Source organism: Triturus cristatus, chromosome 10, assembly GCF_964204655.1.
Source record: "Triturus cristatus chromosome 10, aTriCri1.1, whole genome shotgun sequence".
NCBI classification, from domain to species: Eukaryota; Metazoa; Chordata; class Amphibia; order Caudata; family Salamandridae; genus Triturus; species Triturus cristatus.
The window spans coordinates 410,693,240-410,714,192 of record NC_140593.1 but is presented as its reverse complement, the minus strand read 5'-3'; the positions used below and the strand labels follow the sequence as shown (position 1 = coordinate 410,714,192).

The following is a 20,953-nucleotide window of genomic DNA, read 5'->3' as shown; positions in this document are numbered from 1 at the left end:
TGAAGCTTTCTATAAGTTTAAGTGGAGAGTTTACAGTGTTTTCATCCTTCTTGCATTAATTGGCATGTTTGTGTATGGATCCTTGATTGTCGACTTGAAGTGTAAAAAGTAGCCAACATCTGTAATACATTTCAAGTACCGTGAAACCAATGTGGCTCCACAAGCATGACAGAGGATGCTGTACAAGCCTTAAGGGTTTTATTGACAATTTATTTAAGGTCACACGTTCAATCAGTCAGCAAAATTGAAGAAAACGTATTCCGAGAGCATACTTATTTAAATAATCATGGAATCTGAATTTGTATAATATAATAAAAAGAGAAGCAAATTGGAATCATGTACAGCAAGCACAATACGAGCTAAATAGGTTCCATAAAGGAACTTCCCTATTCTAAACAAAATATCAAGTGCCAAGAGGAAATTCTGGGAGTAAGGTATCCGTATCAGATGAACCAAGTTTAAGGTTCAAGGGAAAAAGTATCAGTGCTCAAGCATGAAGTTCAACAATCAGGGCAGGGGAAATCAGCAGAGTCGAGGTGAAGCCTTCTATCAGTGAAGTCAGGACAGGGTCTACTAAACTATTCTAAGGAACTCACAATTATAGCAAAAATGAAGATTTATTTTTATTATACCTTTTATTAAATATACCACAGACATAGAGCGTGTATTCCACCATTGTATCAACAGGTCTGCCACTGAAATCCTCCATTCTCCCCACTTCCCCCCATGAGTCCCCGATATGGATAGGCAGCCTAGCTATAGTAATCTCTGCCCCCCCCATAGCTCATTAAATATGTTTGTCCCCAAATATCATAATTTCTTCATCAATAGAGAGGGATCTAGCCTCTTATGCCAGGGAGATCACTCTTTATTGTACCCATGTTGCTCATATTCTGTGGTGTTTCTGTGGGTAGCCTGACACAGTATAATTGCGAATTTCTAAACTCATGCCTAGACTTGCCTTCTAGTTCTCTAAGCTTTGGGGGGCTTATGTACATTCATGCTTTGGCAGTGTCTCGTTTGGCAACAACAAGCCCGAGCCACATGAGGGCTGCCTGATATCTAATACTGTCAACATCCATAGTGGCGTGCAATAGGGTAAACCTGGAGTCCGTAGGCAGACTTCAACCCAATAGTTGACTCAAACAGGTCAACACTCCTTCCCAGAAAGGTCTCAAAGTTCAACATTCCCACACCGTATAAAGAAAAGTCCCCGTGTCTGTCCCATATCACAGGCATGTCGCAGAAGCTATCACTCCCCTTTTCCCATAGCCGTTCTTGTGTAAAACATACCTGAGGTAAGTATTTAAGTTTAAACAATTGATTCAGTGAGGCTATTGCTGCCTCGCTGGAGGATATAAGCACCTCCCTCCAATTGTGATACATTAGGGGACCCAAGTCTTCAACCCATGCCACACTGAGTGTGGAAAGTGTCTTTGGACAGCACAGGCACTTATGGGTGGCCAGATCCTCTAGCAGGATTTTGGTTTCAATAAGGCTATAGTCCAGGAGCTTGGTGATGAGAGCTATGTATAGGTACAGTGCATGCCGTAGTTGTAAATAATGAAAGAATTGACTTGTGCATGTCGTATTCTTCTTGAAGATCTACGAATGACATAAGCTCAGTGGATGGCTGCAGGGTCAACACCTGTATCAAAGTCGCATGCCAAAGGGGAGGGGGGTCACTCTGGTTAGGCGAACTGACCATCCCAGACCTGTGCATGTGTGTTGCCAGACCTCCTAAAGCACCACATTGGGGGCTGGTGGAAGGGGGTTCACCTCAGGATTGCCATATAATAGTCACTGAAGATGAATATTTCTCATCACCCAGATGCAAAGACGGTATCATCTGCACCCCGAAACCACCATTCATTTATGTTCAAGTGTAACACTCTATTACAGGAGGCTATGTCTGGGGTAGCTGCCATCATAGGCTGAATTGTAACATTTAGAGAGGGCATTGCATGGGGCCCAGTGGTTCCACAAGAAGCTCTGTCAACATGGTAACCCCTTCGCTGCGGGGGTAATTCCCCTGCGGTGCGGGGGGGGCAGCAGCGGCGCTGTGCTCGTGACGAGCCCAGCTCGTCGTGAGGCACAGTGGAGCTGTGCTCATGACGAGCTGAGCTCGTCAGGACTCAGCCCACTAATTGATTCTCCCGCACAGGCGGGGAATCAATCACGCGTGGGCGGAGCGCGACCGTTGTGACGAGCCCAGCTCGTCATGAGCACAGCTCCACTGTGCTCACAAGAGGTTAAAGAAGAGTTGGGTAGAGGATAGTGGTAATTCTGTAGCTGGTAGAATAGGCACAGTAAAGATATCATCATAAATATGAAGGAGCAGCCCATGACTGATAACAGGAGCCTGGACAAGAACTCAGTGTTTCGAGACAACTGTGATATTTGGGGATGGGTGTACTTTTGCCACTATGCATTGAGACGTCAGCTCGCCTTTGTCTCTTCTGGGCCCACGTGTAAGCTCAGTTCCACCGTGGACTGATCTGATAGTCCCCTAGTGAGAATGTGTGTGTCTATTACCTTGTGTGATTCCGAGGTCAGCATTAGGAAATAATCTAGGCATTAGAAGACTTTATGGGCATCTGAATAAAATTTCTAGCATCTTTCTGGGAGGGTGAAGAGTCCAGCATACATCCGAAAAGCACAGAGCTTCTAGGAACTGTGCAACTGGAAGCCCTTGGGCTTGTGCGTGGCCTCCCCCAGAGGATCTGTCAAAGGTAGGGTTCATCACCCTATTCATATCTCCCACTAGGATCCAGCCAAAAATTGTGCCAACAGTGCTCCCAGTGTATGTAAAAGATCAGCAGTGAGGGGTGGGGGAGTGTACACACTAAGAAGTGAAAGGGATCTCTTGTCAAGGAGGCTGGCAACTGCCACATTCAACCACCTCTGTCATAACATATTTGGGGCACCTTAAATGGCACTCATTGATGTATCAACACCTCCACCCCTCACGACCCACTCACGAAGAATGTGTGAAATACTTGGGAGTAATCATCCTCACTAGGAAAGGACACCAGTTTTCGATCAGGTGCATTTGCTGTAAAAGGAGAACATCCGCCCTATACCGTTTAGTCGCTCATAGGATTGCTCCTTATTTTACAGGGTCTAAGAGGCCATTGACATTCCATGTGAGGAGCTGTAGGTGGCTGTAAGGTCAGGGCTTATCCTGGGTCAACACGTGTGTCAGGGCCATTTAGAGTCACTAATCACAAACATTCAATAGGGTGTGGGCCTCCGTGTCTTAGTGTCTGTAAGAGAAAGCTTGAACAAAGCCCATTTTCCAGCCCCCACCCTTCCAGCACCTCGAAAACAGGAGGCATCTGTTGTGGAATAAACAGGAGACAGTTGCCAACCAGGTATATAGACCACAACTGTGTCCCCTTGTACTAAACTCTCCCTCCCCAACCCCATCACACAAACCAAATGAACGTCAACAACTCACAGGAAAAAATAAAATGAAGAAAAGAAAGTTAAAACAAGGGAGAAAGGTCTGTCTGGATGGGCTGCTTCCCCAATGTAGTTCTTTGCCATTTAATACATTTGGAGTGAATATCACATGTGGCCCAGGCAGGTCGCTCAGACAAAGTTCAGGTCAAGGGTATGCAGGGCTGGTTCCCGGGGGTCAACCATCCAAAGGTGTTTGAGTTTTTCGGTGTGGGCTCAAGTCCTCAGACAGACTGCCCATGGAGCATTGATGTCTCCAGTTACTTTGGGTCGTATGCTGGTACCATTTCTGCTCCCGATGTCCTCTAGAGCCCCACTCCCCCACAGAGTCCAAGGTCCTTGAGACGAGGTGAAAGGCAGGTCTCTCTCCCGCCCACGACCAGGCGGCTTCTGGTGTGTCAAAAGAAGAGAGTGTTATTGTTGAAGATTACTTTGAGACAGGCTGGAAAGAACAATGTGTATTGGATCTGCATGACCTTTAGCTTTTGTTTCACCTCCAGAAAGCTTTACTGCAAGCCAGCAGCAGCCTCAGCCGGCTTCAGCCCACAGATGTCAGAGCGGGTGAAGATCTATGTGGAGAAACAGCAGAGCTCAATAAAGAGCGGCCTCCATATTAGGCTTTGCGGCCATAATCTCCCATAAAAGAAGATTCTTGAAGGCCTCTTTATATCAGTTTCCACCAAGTGAACCACGCCACAGACCGTGTTCTTTGGGAGCAAATAGACTACCTAATTTCTCAACTCTCAACCAGGGAGCAATCATCTGGGAGACCTTAGATGTAACATCAGTTTGGTCTGCCTTGTACAGGAGGATTTCGCCCAACATCTCAGTCTCCATAACCAACGACAACTTTGAAATAAGGTTCAGTTGCCTACCCGTCTAATACAACAAATTATTAGTCTATTCTAACTGCGTAAGCATGGTGAGGTACGTGCAGAGGAGAGGGAAAATAAGAAACTGGCAAGGCATTTAATAATATGAAATTTAGGCAACTTCGGCCTAATTACACGTTACGCTAACTGGCATCAAAACAGATTCCAAACAAGTCTTTTTGCATCAGTAACTATAAGGATTACATTTCGAGTAGGCGTGAGGCCTTTACTAAAAATAAATGTAGCCACCTACTAACTATTAATTAATGCAATGCACACAGATTAAAATGATTATTATATAACATGTGGATATAATGTGCAAGCTCATAAGCTACTCTGTTTTTGATTTTGTTGTGAAGTGAGTCAAACTCAGAAGTGCATATCCCTTGAGCTTAGTGGTTGTGACTACCCAACATGTTGCAACTCTTTGCAGTCATGCAGAGCAGCAATCCTCAGTGTTGCCCCTGCTTCCACTCCTTAGGTTAAGAATAAGAGCTGCAGTTCAGGCTCAAATCCCAGATCCAGTGGGTTTACACCAGAGGAAGACCTTGCAACACTCTTCAGGAAGATCCAGCACTCATTCACTCCTAGCTCAGACACAGGTTGAACAACACATGGAAAACTATCCATCACTGGTCAACCCCTTCTGTATCCTACTCTTGCTAGAGAATAGGCCCCTCATATGGCAGCACTATAGCCCCTTCAAAGGACTTAGTCAAAATGCCATGCACACTGAAGAATGGTATGAGCAGAGGGCACAAAGACAGACAGGGAACCTATCATTCAGTCAATTAAGCGAGAGCATACTAAATGTGGGTAGAAGGAGTAAAGAAAGAGGAGGTGGTAGGAGATTTATGGAAGAGCAAATGGCCAGGAAGAATGTAATTGGTTACCGAGCCTTTAAAGTTTTGGGAAGGGGGAAGTAAAGGCAAAGAATAGAAAGAGAAGAGTCTGGGTTTAAATTATATGTGAATGGTGAGGGGCCAAGCATCTCAGAGGTAAAGGGAGACTAAGTAGATGGGGCTGTATTCTCTTTGGGAAAAAAGCAGTAAATGTGCATTGCTTTCGAGTCAAATGCAGTGCCCATACAGGAATGGCACTAGTTGTGTCAGTTACATACTAAGAACCAGCACATCCCTGGTCTGGGTGACCTGGGTTGCACTTTAATTGCAGGCCAACTCTTCTTTTTGTATATTGTGATGGTGCAGAAAAACCACTGAAAACCACTTGCTGGGCAGACAGGGTAGCTCAGTCCCAATTAACAGACATTAGAGCCGCAAGGGTCAATGCACCAGACAGACCAACATGAGGCATTGGAAAGCAGCGGAGAAGCATTGAGCAACAGCTGTTCTGCTGCTGAGCAGTCACAGTCCATTTGCAGCATCCCCATGAGATCAGACAGCACACCTGCCCCAGCCCAGACAGACATTAGTTGCCCACTTCTCCAAGCCCTGAGCGCAGCACCATTTGCCCACTCCACTCAGCAAAACGTAGGGTGACCAACCATCCGTAAATTTCACAGACCGTCCGTAATTTGGACATCATGTCTGTTGTCCGTGAGAATCCCTTTTACGGACACCTTTTGTCCGTAATCATGGCCATTACAGGGAGCAGCACTGCTCACTTGCGAGCAGCCTCAGCCCCCTGATGGGGCCGCCTCGCACTCCTCAGAGCAAAAGAGCAGCCCCACCCTGCCCATTGTCATTCTGTGTGCTGGCTAATTGCCACATACAGAATGACAATGGGGCAGTCTGGGCTGTTAAAGCTTGTGGTGGCGTACTCCTGCCTCTGTGTACAGCAGGGCATTCTGTTAGATGGATAAAAGGTAAAATGTCCATGCTGCAACGTGAGAATACAGTTTATATAAAGAAGCCTGTGAAACAAGTTAAAAAGAACGGGTTATAGTACTTTCACTGTCTCATCATTTTAGAACTGACGCATTTTCAATATTATATTCAACAAAGCCATGGTTGCTGCTTTTTTATTTTAACAACCATTGACAAAGCCAATAATCCTGGTGTTGTTGGTGCAATGATACTTGCTGTATTATATATCTGGATGCAATGACAGAAACACCCATCGGGTGTTTCCCTGGGAAGGCTGGAAAGGGGGGGGGGGTGATTTTGTTACTGGGGGCTTGCACTGCAAAGTTCCTTGCCCTTCTAGTAGTTTTCAATCAACAATAAAAGCGGCCTCTCTTATATTCAGGTGTGGTTCACCATTGTCTGGTGACCAATACCTGCTGTAGCGAGATGCGAGTTTTGAATCGTCCAAGGTAGCAAGCTGCGGGCATACTGAAAAACCATGAAGCACACGATTGTCTCTACCTAATATATAAAATTATTTTGACTTGTACTTAAGTGGTTGTCTATTTACTCACTTTTATACTTTTGCGCGACCTCCAACATGTCTGTAAAATTTACTTTTTGTCCCGAGGTTTTGTCCTGAATTTTGACCTCCTGTCCTGAATTTTTGTCCTGAATTTGACCCTTTGTCCTGAATTTTTACACTCACCATCCTAAATTTGCACCCACGCCAGTTGGTCACCCTAGTAAAAAGCACCAGCCAAGAGTCTTGTAGGAACCAAGGCAGTTAGATAGGAGGAACGGTGCTGTTCGCGGAGGTTAGCGTTATTTTCTGGAGCAATTAGCAAGATGCCATGATGGTACTGGCAAAGGGAGCACAGCATTTTGTCAACCACAAATAAATGTTGCTGAGTCACATTTTTTTTACAGTGGCTATATGCTACTGCCACGATGTGCAATAAATAATAAAGAAAGAGCATGATAATTATGGTCGGCGAATGCAATTAAAATCAGCGTGTATGCACGAACATGAGGAACAGAGGAAAGTATGGAGTGGAGCCACTTTTTTTCAAACTAATCACTGACACAATACACTGCAACTGAGGAAAATGTAAACATCTGTGAAATGCCATGGGCTGATACAAAAACATGACGAACACCTCTGTGAGCCAATGTCTGAAGAGAGCCAATGCCAGAAGGGGGCTCACTCAAACCAGCTAATAGCGAAAAGGGGCGAACTTAAATCCCGTCTCTTAATCTCCTATGTATATATTGTACATTGTATGTTGTATCCTGTGAGTTGAGTTGACTGACTGAGAGCTAAAGGTCTCGTTAGACTTAGCTAAACAATTGGGTATGCAATTCCAGTCTATTATTTTCCAAAATGTTTACAGCATCTGTATTTACTTCTCTTCACTTATTTCTCTGTTCTAACCTTTCTCTTGAGTAGATTCTCAATTATTTGTTATGGCTGATACCCTAATTAGAAGAGACAAGGTCAAAAAAAGAAAAGGTACACTGTTCACACAAGATCAGGCTTTGAGCAGCAGAGCGAAATTCATGTGGCAGGCATATCCAGAGGTGCTAGCACTCTTGGTAGAGGGACCCTAAAGCTTCAAACAGCAGATTACAGCAGTCTTACAGGACCAGGCTTCAGTCAGCAGTAGTGCTGATACCATAAAAAGCTTTATGAACAATAGCTGAAGAACCAAAACCACACAAGCAATGACATGTCTCCCTAATACTGCACAAATTACCATTCAAACATCAGCTACCGATATAATTAGGAAATCCAGGCTTACCAGTTTCTGAAACAAACATGCGGCTACTTATCGAGCACAACCCTTTCATTTTGGAAAATTATACTCAAATATTTTAAACAAAAGCTTGTTTTTTTCAATGACAAACACTATTTTTAACACCAAATACCAGCCTTTTATTTTTAGTAAATTCGTTTTTAGCCCCAAATATTAGCTTTTTATTTTAATCAAGTACAGACAGACCACTGTCATATGTGGTCTTATTCTGCATGTAATGCCCATGTATTATCATTACATACTAGGGATGGCCTTCATGTGACAGGAGGAAATTGGACCCATGGAACGGGTAGTAGCGATTATGTGAATATTTTCCACATTATTTCAAGGATGGGCACCCTTTTCCAGGGTAAGCATTATTGCAGGGATGAGCTCTATAATGAAAATTATGTCTACAATATGTCAAGGGTGGCCTACTTTAAGCCAAGGCCAGACTTAGACCTTGGATGGTCTCTAAATTTAAAAGAATGTCCACTAAATGCCATAAATAATTTCACTCATGCTAGTGTCAGCTTTATGGCAGATGTGGGCATCATCATACATCTGTTATGGCAAAGGCTATCCCCATCATGTTCAAAATGGCCCATATGAACTCGCGCAAAAAATGTAATGGTGGTCTGAGATACTTGGGTAAAGCCAAGCCACTGCTCAAGAGTGTCACTGCTAATGCACAGGCACCAGGGCCACAGACTCTTTTTCCCTATTGTAATGCACATGCAAGCCATAAACACCAGGCCCACTTTCTTGCTGTCACACAGACATGCATTCTGGAAAACTCATCTGGAGACACATGAATGCATGACTCGTGCATGCACATGCTCTAACACACACATAAAGATCAACACGTACTCACAGATTTACCAGGAATTCCACCATCATGCTATGAATGCCAGCATCATCCAAGCCCATGTACTCAGGATCATCTTGTATGTTGATAACACGCAGCTCCTCCTCTCCCTCTCTTAAGGCACCCACCAACACCAAGACAAAGTTTATTAACTGTATATCCAAAGTTGTAAACTGGATGAAGATCAACTGTTTGGTACTCAAGTATGACAAGTCAGAGGCAGTACTCTTTTTTGAAGACACTTCCCTCTGATCCTCATCTTAGGGCACCTAAATGGGGACTGACACCCAACCCATCAAACCAAGCTTGGAACTTAGGGTTAGTGATCTACAATCAAATCTCAATGACCAACCAGGTAAACACAGTTGTCTCCTCTTGCTTCCACAGCCTCAAGCTCCTAAGGAAGGTTTGTAGCTGGCTTCCTTTTAAACAGTCAAAGTTTGTCACTTAAGGCGTGAGCAGCAACCAACTGGACAATGGAAATGTACTCTATATTAACATCAACAAGAGACTCCAGATAATGCTGAACTCAGCAGCCAGACTCCTCTCAAACACCCACCCCTCACTCACATACCCAAACTCTGCAAAGACCTACACTGGCAGCTCACACAAACATACAAAGCATTGCAAAAGCAAGCTGCCGCATACCTGAACAGCTGCATCAACTTGCACACACCAACCAGACACTTCAGCTCCGCTGCCCTCCTGCTTCAGAGCCATCAGCTCTATAAGTGAATTCTGCAAAAAACGTAAAACCTGGCTATTCCAGTAAGCTCCAGTCAGGGCAACCCCCTCCTTCTTAAAACGCCAGAATACCCCCCTAGTGAAATTAACATACCATAACATAACTGATGCCATCAATTAAGCCAGGAACACCCATAATATGTAAAGGATGGGCTCCTTTCTACTACAGCTAGCTTCAGGCCAGTGATGGGCTTCATGGGGCAAAGAAAGGCCAACCATATGCCAGAGGTGGAAACCATAATACCAGGTATGCATGCCCACAATATACCTGAATTTTCACCATACAGCCAGTTCAATTATTATGCCAGGAATGTGCTCCATAATGTCAAAGATGCCAATAATATAGAAAGAAAGGTCAGAACGTGTGTAGAGGTTTGCATCATCTTGCCTAAAATGCTGAAGATATTCTAGGAATTACCTCTCTTCTACCAGGACCCACATTTTGCAAGGTATGAGCACAATCGTGCATTCATTATAGCAGAACTGGATAGCATCAAGCCTCAGATGGAACTGGTATGCCCAATGGGCACCAGAAGAGTGGACTATGAGCAGGTGATTTTTATTGAGGGGCAATACTTCCGGAGAGAAACCACAGGCACCAGGAACACACACTCTGTCGCTGGCACACAGGTGCATTCTGGCATTACAGAGAAACACAGATGCACATTTCTCTGTGTATACAGAGACAGACATACACATACACCCAAACACCCTATTGTAATGTAGACCTGGCTACCCATCTCACATGTTGTAATATTTTTCCTGCTACTGTGAAAGTATTCTTGTACAAAACCTCCTCCACTTCCAGTAGATTCAGGCCCTCATCACTCTAATGTCTGATGGTCCTGGCAACTGCAGTTGCTGGCTCATCAAAACTAAGAGATCCATCGGGACACAGCAGATTTGATTAGTTTCATCTGAAACGTTTCAGCTCCTGGCTCCAGGGGAACCTGAAGGATCACTGGCAGCACTGAACCAGGAATGACAGATTCCCCTGGTAAGACCTTATTTCTCAGGGGGAACCACAGTATTCCCCATTAATTCCAACCTGGCTAGAGATAGTGGTACATCCCGTAAGGGTAACTCTGGGTGGGGCGGACAAAGAGAAGTCTAGCCCACTCATACTGAGAGCCTGATTGTGAAGGTGATGCCATGAACCAGCTGGAATTAGAAATCGCTTAGACCAGTCTCTCCTTCTAACTGCCAGAACCTGTTAGGGCATGGAACCCTCATACACCGTAACAGAGCATCTTGTAGTACCTGAGGCTTAATCACACATGTACCAAATGAGGATTCCACACCCCTCCACGGAACGTAGAGGCATTGTACGACGTGGAGAGTTACACTAACAATGTATATCTTCATCCAAATCCCCCAATGTTTACCTTTGATGAGACAGAGCATCCTACTCTACCGTAGAGGCAAAACTAATTTCAACCTACTTCCCAAGAACTGTACCCCAATTCCGGTAGCAGTATTCATTTCCCCCAAAAAGGATAGGCATTGCAAGAGCTCACAAGTTCATTTTGCTTTCAATAACTGTTACACAAAAAAGGCATTTGAGAAGTTGAAAGTTACTATATTTCACACATAACTGAAATATGTATGTTTAAACATGTTTCCCTGAAAATTATTAATTATGCAATACAAAAACACAAAATGTGATTCTCGCTTTCTCATGACAGCTGTGAAACATTGGCCTTTCTTTTCATGGTTTAACATGTCAGTGAAAGTCTTTCATGGCACTGTAGGGATGTAATACATAGTTAACCCTGTAAGCATGCTCCAGATAGAATTGTCTATTTCAATTGCACAAGATTCAGTGGTTTTAAAACTCATAATTCCCAGGGATGCCATAACTAAGTTATTTTCCATTACTAGCATAAATTACGTTATCACATTGAATTATATATAATGAGTGGATTAATCTCGGCCTGACTGCCATAGTACCATTTCATTATTCTCTAAGCATGATCCATGTAAATTTGAAAGTGCCTTGTAGTTTCTACTCCCAAGGATTTGCCTTGGTGTCCATATGCGGCGATCGTGCCTTTTTTATGTTTGTACCTTTCTTCTGGAATTCACTCATCTAAGAGTTCCACTGTGCTTTTTTCTCATCTCAGATTCAGACAGAAACACCTACGTCTTTATACGATCTTGGTAAATCTTCCCTTTGGCTCATTATTCTTGCCTTCTAATTCTCAGAGCCAATAGACCATTGCGGGGATCGTGTGCTTTATAAATTGAAAATAATATAAAATGACATTAAGGCCTGGGCAGTAAAGTCTGCTCCATGGGCGGCGTTTTGCCACTCTGTGCTCCACTTTGAGCACAGAGTTCAGCAAAAACTCCGCTATCCGCCGCGTGGCAAAGTTTACCGGCGCCCTCCTTTTATATGCAGGTTCTGGGGTTGGGTTCATGGCTGCGCTCTCGCCCCGCAATCTGTATCTGGAAGTCCTCCTCATTGGCAAGCCTGTTGCTTCTCAGTCCCTCAGAGGCAGCACAGATTGTGCACAGCTCTCTATGCAGTTTCCTGTGCGGCCCAGTACCGGGTGGTGACTGCTTGGGCCCAAGACCCAGATGGTGGCTTTGCTGAAGGCCCCCAGGAGCAGCACCTAGCTATGACAAGGCTTTACAGGTGTTGGTGGCCATTCGGGCCAACCTGCAACTTTGGAGAAAGGCACTGGGAGTGGTGGGGAGCAGGTGAGATTACTGTGTACCCATACACTTCCCACCTCAGCCTCCAGGAATATATATGCCTGCCCTGAAGGCACACATACTTGTGTTTGTTTGTGTTGTACATTTACCCTCTATTATGTGATTGGAGCATTAATCCACTGCTCCAACACTTGTGATGTGGTGGCCTGAGACTCCTCAAATAGAGAGCCCATCCGCCTCCTGGTTCAGGTGAATAAGATCTATAAGCTACAGCCCTATCATACCAGTAGTATAAATAAACATGCCCTTCCAAAAGTCCTGTGAGATACTGCCAAAACGCTGTCTGTTTAACAGTGTCTAGCGCAGTCTAAAATGTAAGTACAAGCTTTATCCAATAAGAGTATTGTCCTGCCATTAAAAACCCACACACTGGCATCCATGAGCACGCACGGTTCCCACCATTCTCACAATAAAAATGCTTCCCAAGTGTTTAACAAGTATTGTGTATTTAGTATATTGTTACATAGGACCCCATAAGAACAATGTATTTGCTATGGCCATAAGTTAGATAAATATAAAGCAGAATTCAAAGGTGCCAATAAAAAGGAAAGGAAGACAGCACTACTGCTTCATTGTTTGGGCTCTGAAGAGCAGGAGGTATTTGATCATCTTTCAGATGTTACAAATGATGATGCAATGAATCTAAATGAGTACGAAATCTGCCTAAGAAAATTGGATAAACATTATCTCCCAAAAGAGAGTATCATTTTGGAGCAATATCACTTTGGCTAAAGAAACCAGAAAGAATGGGAAGCTATAGAAAGTTATGTTATAGATTTGAGGAAATTAGCCTCTCTTGAAAGTTTGGAGGTTTATTGGAAGAAAGAATAGAATCAGGGATCAATTTATGTTGGGCTGCAATCTTGAAAAAATGCAAGAAGAGCTTTGGCAGAAGGATGATCCAAGTTTAGATGAGGTTTTATTACTAGCTAAAAAGATTGAACGCTCAATTAAATGTGTTGAAATCATTAGAATGGAAGAAGCCAAAGATAGTGGCATTAATGTGGTCAAGTGCAATGCAAAGAAACAAGAAAAAGGAAAGTCTTCCAGGGTTGGGAGAAAAAAAATGATTTTCAGGGAAAAAGTTTTAGGTGCGGTAAAATTGGACAAATGGGCAATGATCAAATGTGCCCAGCTCTCAAAGCAGCACACAGTTTCATTAAAAAGAAAGGATAATTTTCTAGTGTGTGCAGAACACAACAATCTAAGGAAAAGGTGTGTGAGGTGGAAAGTGATGTTGGGGAGAGCGATAAAGACACTGTCTCAGTGTGGACAGATTGCCTTACAGGTCAGTTGTAATGGACGGATTAATCTTATGGATGACATATGGGTGGATGGTGAGAGGATAAAAATATTATTTTATTCTGGGGTTTAAAAATATTTTTACAATCACAAGCTTGAAAGCAAAGCAAAAGTTTTTAAGCCACACATTATATCTTTTGCATTTGGGGGTGAACCCATCAAACTGCTTGGATACTTTATAGGTTTGATTGAATTTGAACAGTGGTATACTAATGCAAAACATTTTGGGTGAAAGAAAGGAGACAGAATTCTGAGCTGGTTCTATCAAAGGGATTTGGGGTTGATGCTGGATCCCAACAGTAACCCTCCTATTGTAGTGAAAGAGAACCATGTAGTACATGAAGTGGACATGCATAAAGTGTCCAATGAGGTGTTTGTACAAGAAATATTACATGAATCCCTGCAAGTATTTTAAGAAAAAATTGGGTGCATGAAAGGCTACGTTCACAAGATACATTTGGTTGCTGGGGCCAAACCTGTATGTAGCAAGGTTCGGAGTATTCTGGTGGCTGTAAAAGACCATATGCAATTAAAGTTGCAAAGGCTTAAGCAAGATGGAATAATTAAAGATGTTTAAGGAATAGAATGGTTGGCTCTGGAGGTTGCTGCCAGGAAGGCAAATAGGAGTTTAAGACTTTGTATTGATTTAAGGCAGAGGTCTTCAAAAATGTAAGGCAAGATAGGGAGAGCGGGAGGGGAAGTGGTGAGCTCCAAGACCTTGCTTAGGAGATCATTTCAGGGGTATTTTTCTGTTGTTTTTAATACACGCTATATGTAAAATTTATAAAAGTACAAATATATAAAAACAAAACTGAAACTAACCATAATTGTGGTATTGTGAGCCTGGGTCCCAATGGAACTGCACCTACTGCACCAGAAAGCCCTATAAAAAAAGCCCCAAAAACTCCACACCTTCCTCAAGGCATCTCTGAGGAAGTGGTATCCATCATTTGTAATCTAAAAACAATTCCACATACCCCCATTTAGCAGCACTTCCTGTGGCCTATCTCTTTGATGCTATCCAAAGATCTCACTACTTTTCTCTTTTTCCTGACCGTTACTCTGAGACCCAAGAGGTCTGGAACATTAGAGCAGTCAGTCTGAACATGACCCTGCTGGCCTCCTCCATGTCACCCAATGGACTCACCTTAAAGGACATGTGCATGTAAACAGAGGTCGAAGTGGATGGGATCTATGGGGACTCACATACCCCATGCTTTTTTCATTTTACAAAAGCAGTTCCCATACTTTTTGTTAAAAAAATAACCATACCTGAATTATCTAGTGGGTTGTGAATGTACAGGAATATGATTTTGTTGCGAAATACTTTTCTGGTGTGGAGAACAGGGTGGCAGATTAATTATCTTAACTGGTAGCACCAGATTTAGGAAATCAAAAGGAAAGCTTGGATAGTGATGATGAATTTGAAAATGAATTTGTTTATTAAATTGATACCACATAATTTCAGATGAGAGATGGCGCAAAGAACTCAGAGCTGTTGAAGTATTGTCTGAGGTATTGATGTTGTTAAATACTGGTTTGTGTTTGAAGAATTAAGGAAGAAAGGAGAGCAGAAACATTTGGGCTGTCAAGGATCAGCTGTCAGAGAACCATTGTCTTCTGCTCAGAGGTAGAAGGTTAGTACCCTCAAGTGCCCTTAGTGAAGAACTAATTTCTTTAGCTCATTGTGGACATCAGGGAATGTCGCAAACTAAAGAGAGACTCACATTCGCTTACTGGTGGCCAGGGATGGACCGTCAAGTGGGGAGAATGGTGAGAGAGTGAATGCAGTGCGCGCTAAGTGAAAAGGCCATGAAGCCTAAAGTGCAACCTATGGTGATCAGGGATCGTCCAAATGGTCCCTGGGAAGAATTTGCCTTAGATATCTTGGGCCCCATATATGGGGAAGGTTGTGAGATATGGTGGTTTTGACTGATATGTCATAAAGGTGGCCAGAGATATTCTTTCCTAAGGGAGTGAAACAAAACACATAGTGGCATTTCTGAGAGGGTGTTTGGGAGAGAAAGAATACCACACGTACTACTCACTGATAATGGGGTAACATAAGTATCCAATGAAATGGAAATGTTTTTGATGGACAACAGCATAAAGTATAAGAAGTGCAGATTATATCACAGTGAAACCAATTGTATGTTGGAGCATTTTAAAAGAGTGTTAAAAGAAACCATACTTATGGCTAAAAGCAATGGGCTCGCCCGGAGAAAGGAGGTTTGTAAAAGGGTTGTATTGGAAAGACTCAGTTTGAATTGTTTAAAGGCAGTTGCCCATTACATTTGTAACTCAGACATGGGTCAATGATTTAGAAACAAGATGAAAGAAAACGGATTTAGGTGGTGACTGGAGATTAAAAGAGGTGAGAAGATTCATGTTAAGGAAGGTGAAATTTGATGAAAGAAAGTCTGTCAAGAAGACAGTTGTTAGAGTTGGTGACTGGGTGCTGATAAAAAAAAACAATCAGTAAGGAAGGGAATGCTAAGCTGTCTAAGGCATATTAAGATCTTCACAAATGCGGCTAAGACAGAAGACTTTCGCAAAGGATCTTAATAGGATTGGACTTTTCAAAGGGGATATGGTTCGAGATAGAGCGGCGCACCAGGAGATCTTGGGAGGAAGGCTAATGTTCCAGTGAGGAGCTCTCATGGAGAGGGGAAATGTCCTGTTCATTTGAAGGGTTATGAAAGATCAATAAGGTAGATAAAAATATGTACATTTATTCTCATGTTTAGTTTAATGTTACTTTAACTCTTAAATACATTATAGTGAATGGTTCTATTCTTTCTTGTGTTATTATATGCTTTTTTTGTACAATGTAGAGTTATAACTTTATTTTCTTAGCGTTTGTTTTATTTATATTGTTGTATAAATGCACGTGTGTAATATGTGGGAACATATATCTGTAAATAACTTGGATTATTGGGTTATGGAATGTGTGTAGGTCTTTGTAGAATGTAGGGATATGAGGGAGAAGATGTTGGACAGGGGAGAGAGCGGTTGGATAGGACCTTCCTGGAAAGAATTAACTTTTATTCTCGGTCTTAATGTTTCCTTAGTATCTCTGGTACCTGTAATCTCACCCTCTGTGGTCTTGTTGTACGAGTATCCATCACTTTAGTGCTGTTGTATAGTGGTTGCCTTTTTTTTCAGAATTGGGCAGTGACCTTCAAGAAATGTTGTGGGGAATTGTATTTAGTTACCATTAGGGTTGCTTTCTGTTTTTTAATTAGAGTGTGTCTGTAATGAGTTTTATCAAACTGTCATTGTTTTGTAGACACAGTTTAGCATATAGCCCTGTTCTCTGAACCGTACGAATGCTTCCAGACAGTGCTTAATATGAGCCAGTGTTTGCCGGTGGGACCAAAAACACATTTTTGAGGACCTTCACTTATTTTTCTGCATTAAATATTTGCTGAGTGCAAAAGAGGGAAAAGCACACAAATGAGAAAGATGGAGAAAGTAAAAGAAGGTAACACTATCCTAATGGGAGAAAGCAGTGGCCTGCAAGAGAGAGATTAAGGGGGCAGGAAGTGTCTGGCAATGGATGAAAGAGCCATCAGGAGAATTCAGTCATAACAGCCTTAGTATTTGCCGTGCTGATGCTTAATTGCACCAGCTGCAGGTTTCTGAACCGAGCTTGGGGCATCTGCACTCTTTCAATCACAAATGAAGCACTGCTTCCAAAGCTTTTTATTTAGAAACCTTCTTTTCACTGCAGGGTTGTCTGGTCCATAGTATATCTACTTTGGATATATTACTTAATTGAATATTTTGGGTAACTGCTCTGTCATTTAATGTCGCCTTACTGAGGGTATCTTTTCCACATAGCTTAGTATGGAGATATTTGCGTTAGTGCAAATGACTAGATCCACATACTCATCTTGTTGTCTGAAGATGTGGTGTGTAAGTTTCATATTGCTGATGTTCGCCTCTTTAGAGTCATGGTCCATCCCTGTACTCTCAACAATGGTAGTATAGATCATTTTACACTCTTCACATCTGGTATTAGGACAAAACACCAGAGAAAAAATAGTGTGTGAATAAAATATCATGTCAAGAATATATAGGACAAAGATATCATGAAGATAAGTTTCTATGGATAAGCAAAGTTTTACTTAACTCCACACATATGTACCTTGACAATATTTATATCTTCAAGGTATGTTTATGTGGATTTAAGAATAGTAAATCTATACTTACCTCATTACACTTACCTTCTTGATAGCTTAGTCCTTGATATGTTTGACACAATATTCTGCCCATATGATATTTGTTTCCTCGATATTCAATCAGACAACCATAGGGTATTACTTTCTAATCACATTTTGTTTTAAGAATACTGTAAGAATGCCATCGGAGTAATTTATGTCCATGAGCAGGTTACATTTCTGTACCCTTATTCGGACCAGGGGCTGAGGATGTTAGAGTTGCTTCGCTCCAAGTCCTTTTTTGTAAATGGTCAGGGTTTGGCAGAGCAAGGGCTGGGTTCACAAACCATAAAGAGTTGAAAAACTTGATCATGGGTCTGACAAACCATGGCATAATATTTTTTTAATTTAAAAAGACCATTTAGGCCTTACCCCTATAACTTACACGTGACCCTGAAGTCAGAGGTTGCTCCTCATGATTTTATTCTGGATGTGGGGGCAGATCACCATATCGTTTGGTTTCACTGGCACATGTTTGGGTCTGCTAACCAGAATGGAGAACAGGAGCAAAAAAGTCCCTCATCCAATCACTTTTGATACTTTTTTAGTTTGGGTCTTCAAAATGTCCTTGAAGCAGAGTATAAGGTCAGTTCATGGATTCTGCATGAAAATATAAACAAGCATTAACATTTTAAAGCCAGCTGGAGACGTTTTTATAATGCAAATATTTAAAAAAAAACTACTGAATGGATTTTCACCAACACATGAAAAGCACTTTTTCTTAGTAAAGTTCTAACTCCATGGTTTGGTATAAATACATTCTGCAGAGTTTTTTGTACTGGTTACCAAAATGTAGTATGGGAGCTGAAACTGGAAAACATATTTTGTGACCCCCAATGTATAACTTTTTTCCCCTTCACTGAGCTAGATGAAAATTGACGATCCAGACTTTATCTGCACACACTTTGCAAATTACAGATTTTGTGTATATTCGTCCACGGCAACCAGACTTAGAGGCAAATTAATAACAAGCCATTTCAATAGAATATATGGCTGAACCATAACTACAGTGTGATTGTCACTCTGTAATTCCTTCAGCAAAGGAATTGATTGAGCATGCCGGGAGGAATTATTTAAGACACAAATTGTGCAGGCAGGTGAAGATCTTAAAACATGGCAGCTTTCAACCAGGGGAGTGAAGACCAAGGTCTCCCCTGACTTAGAGAGCTATGGGCCACCTGTCAAACCAGAGACCCTAAATATAATTTGTATTGCCCTACAAGCACTGCTCCTACAGAGTCAGAAATGATCAAATACGTATATCTACTTAGTGCTACTCTGTGATGACCTTCTGGTTGCAAGGATCGTCCACTACATAGCTTTGTAGGTTGATACAGCTTTGTTGTTCTTATGCTTGACAAATCCTACTTGACTGAATACCCACATTTAGTTGCCTGCATGGCAGAGTATAGGAAAGGCATCAGTTACATGATTTATCTAGTAGATGTAAACTTTATTATTTTTGTAAAAACAAATATGAGCCATGAGTTAGATATTTGATTTTTGTCTGAAAGTCTTTTTTTAGTGTACAACGCTACCCATATGCTGGTATTATGGCTGAGTGAGTGAGTGATCACTGTTGACTAAAAGTAGCAACTCATGATCACAGCAATGCAAAAAAAACACAAGTGCAGTAGTAAATGATTGTTTTGGCAACCCCTTCATTAACCAACCTCATTGTTGAACAGCATGAACAAGACATCTGAGACATTGTGAGAAATCAGACTTTGTGAGTGACTGAACAGCACTTAAAATGTATCCTATACCATTCCTTCCAATTTCACCAAATCGATAAAAGGCAACATATATAAGGTCTTCTTAATTATGGTCTGTAACTAATAGCAAATTAAATAGTGGATGATGTATTTAATTGAATGTTCTTTGTGTGGAACTCACATGCATTCGCCCAAATGCATTCTTGTTCGCATAGCTGACCTCCCTATGGAGGGTTGACATACAGGGCAAATGTATAATGATTTTTATGAAGGTTAAGTTTTGTATCATAAATTAGTAATCCAGAATTATATCTTATTAGCTGTAAAGTCTGCAAAGATTTAAGGTATCTTTGATGTGGTTAATTTACAGTGTATATGTAAAGCAAAACAACTTGTCCTAAACTAAATCTGAACTCCTTAAATTGAGAAATACATCATAGATTTCAACATTTTCATGCAACTCCACTTTTACTGGCTTTACACTAAAGTCACATTATCTTGAAATGTGATGCTTTCCATAAATCCAAAGTTGACCCTTACCTGAAGACAATAGTCTTCGCTTTTATCTTGACCATTCTAGGAAAACAGAGGACAGGGAGGTTAGTAAAATCAATACTTTTGAAAAGAGGGTAAAGGACTCCGTAATACGCCCACATTGAATTTGACCAATAGACGATGGATAGACATCTACACAATCCATGTGTTTGATAAATAATACAATAATGGGTTGATTAAAGCATGCTGGTAGCTAATATCATTTAATAATAGTTATCCAATTCCCCACATCTAGGCACCTAACAGTCAGTAGTTTGTTCTGCATGGCATGGTAGACAAAATCCACTGTGTGGGGGTGCATACTTAGCGAGGTGCCTGAAGAAGGCGAAAAAAACAGTCACTTTTTCAGGACCAGGAAAAAAAAGATGTTTTTCAAGTTTCAGTGCCTCTCCATATGACAATAAAGAATGACATGACTACATTCATCCAAAAACCATATCAAACATTATATGTGGCTTTCTTTTATTAAACACGTTGCCTGGGCATTGCTCCCTAGTAACTGGTACTGATTGATTGAATATTTAAGTTTTTTGAAAGAATAAGTGGGCAGCATAATTCAGCAAGTGGAACAGGACAACCACTAAGACTATTTGAACTGGAATTAAAAGAGCAACGGTATAGCATGCAATAAGCTTTGGCGTGAAGTGAAGGATACAAAGCGTACAATTTACGAAGTTGCCCAAATAAACAATGGCGGCTGATGAACTTTTGGACAGAGAACAAGTAAATGATGAAAGTGTAAATAATGCCTGTAGGAAGTGAGAATACACCCCTCGAATCCCAACAGGGTGGAGGGATGCTAATTGTACCTTTACAGCACAACATTCCAATGCAATTGGCTAATTCATTGACGATTTAACATATGGATGTGTAATATACAAATACTTTATTTT

At 41.8% G+C, this 20,953-nt stretch overlaps 1 protein-coding gene across 1 annotated transcript in view; it reads right to left on the bottom strand.

Annotated features, from left to right (window-relative positions):
* Positions 1–20,953, bottom strand: part of MYO3A (myosin IIIA) — a 1,336,625-nt gene that overhangs the window by 813,771 nt on the left and 501,901 nt on the right. The gene's annotated exons all lie outside the window — the stretch shown is intronic.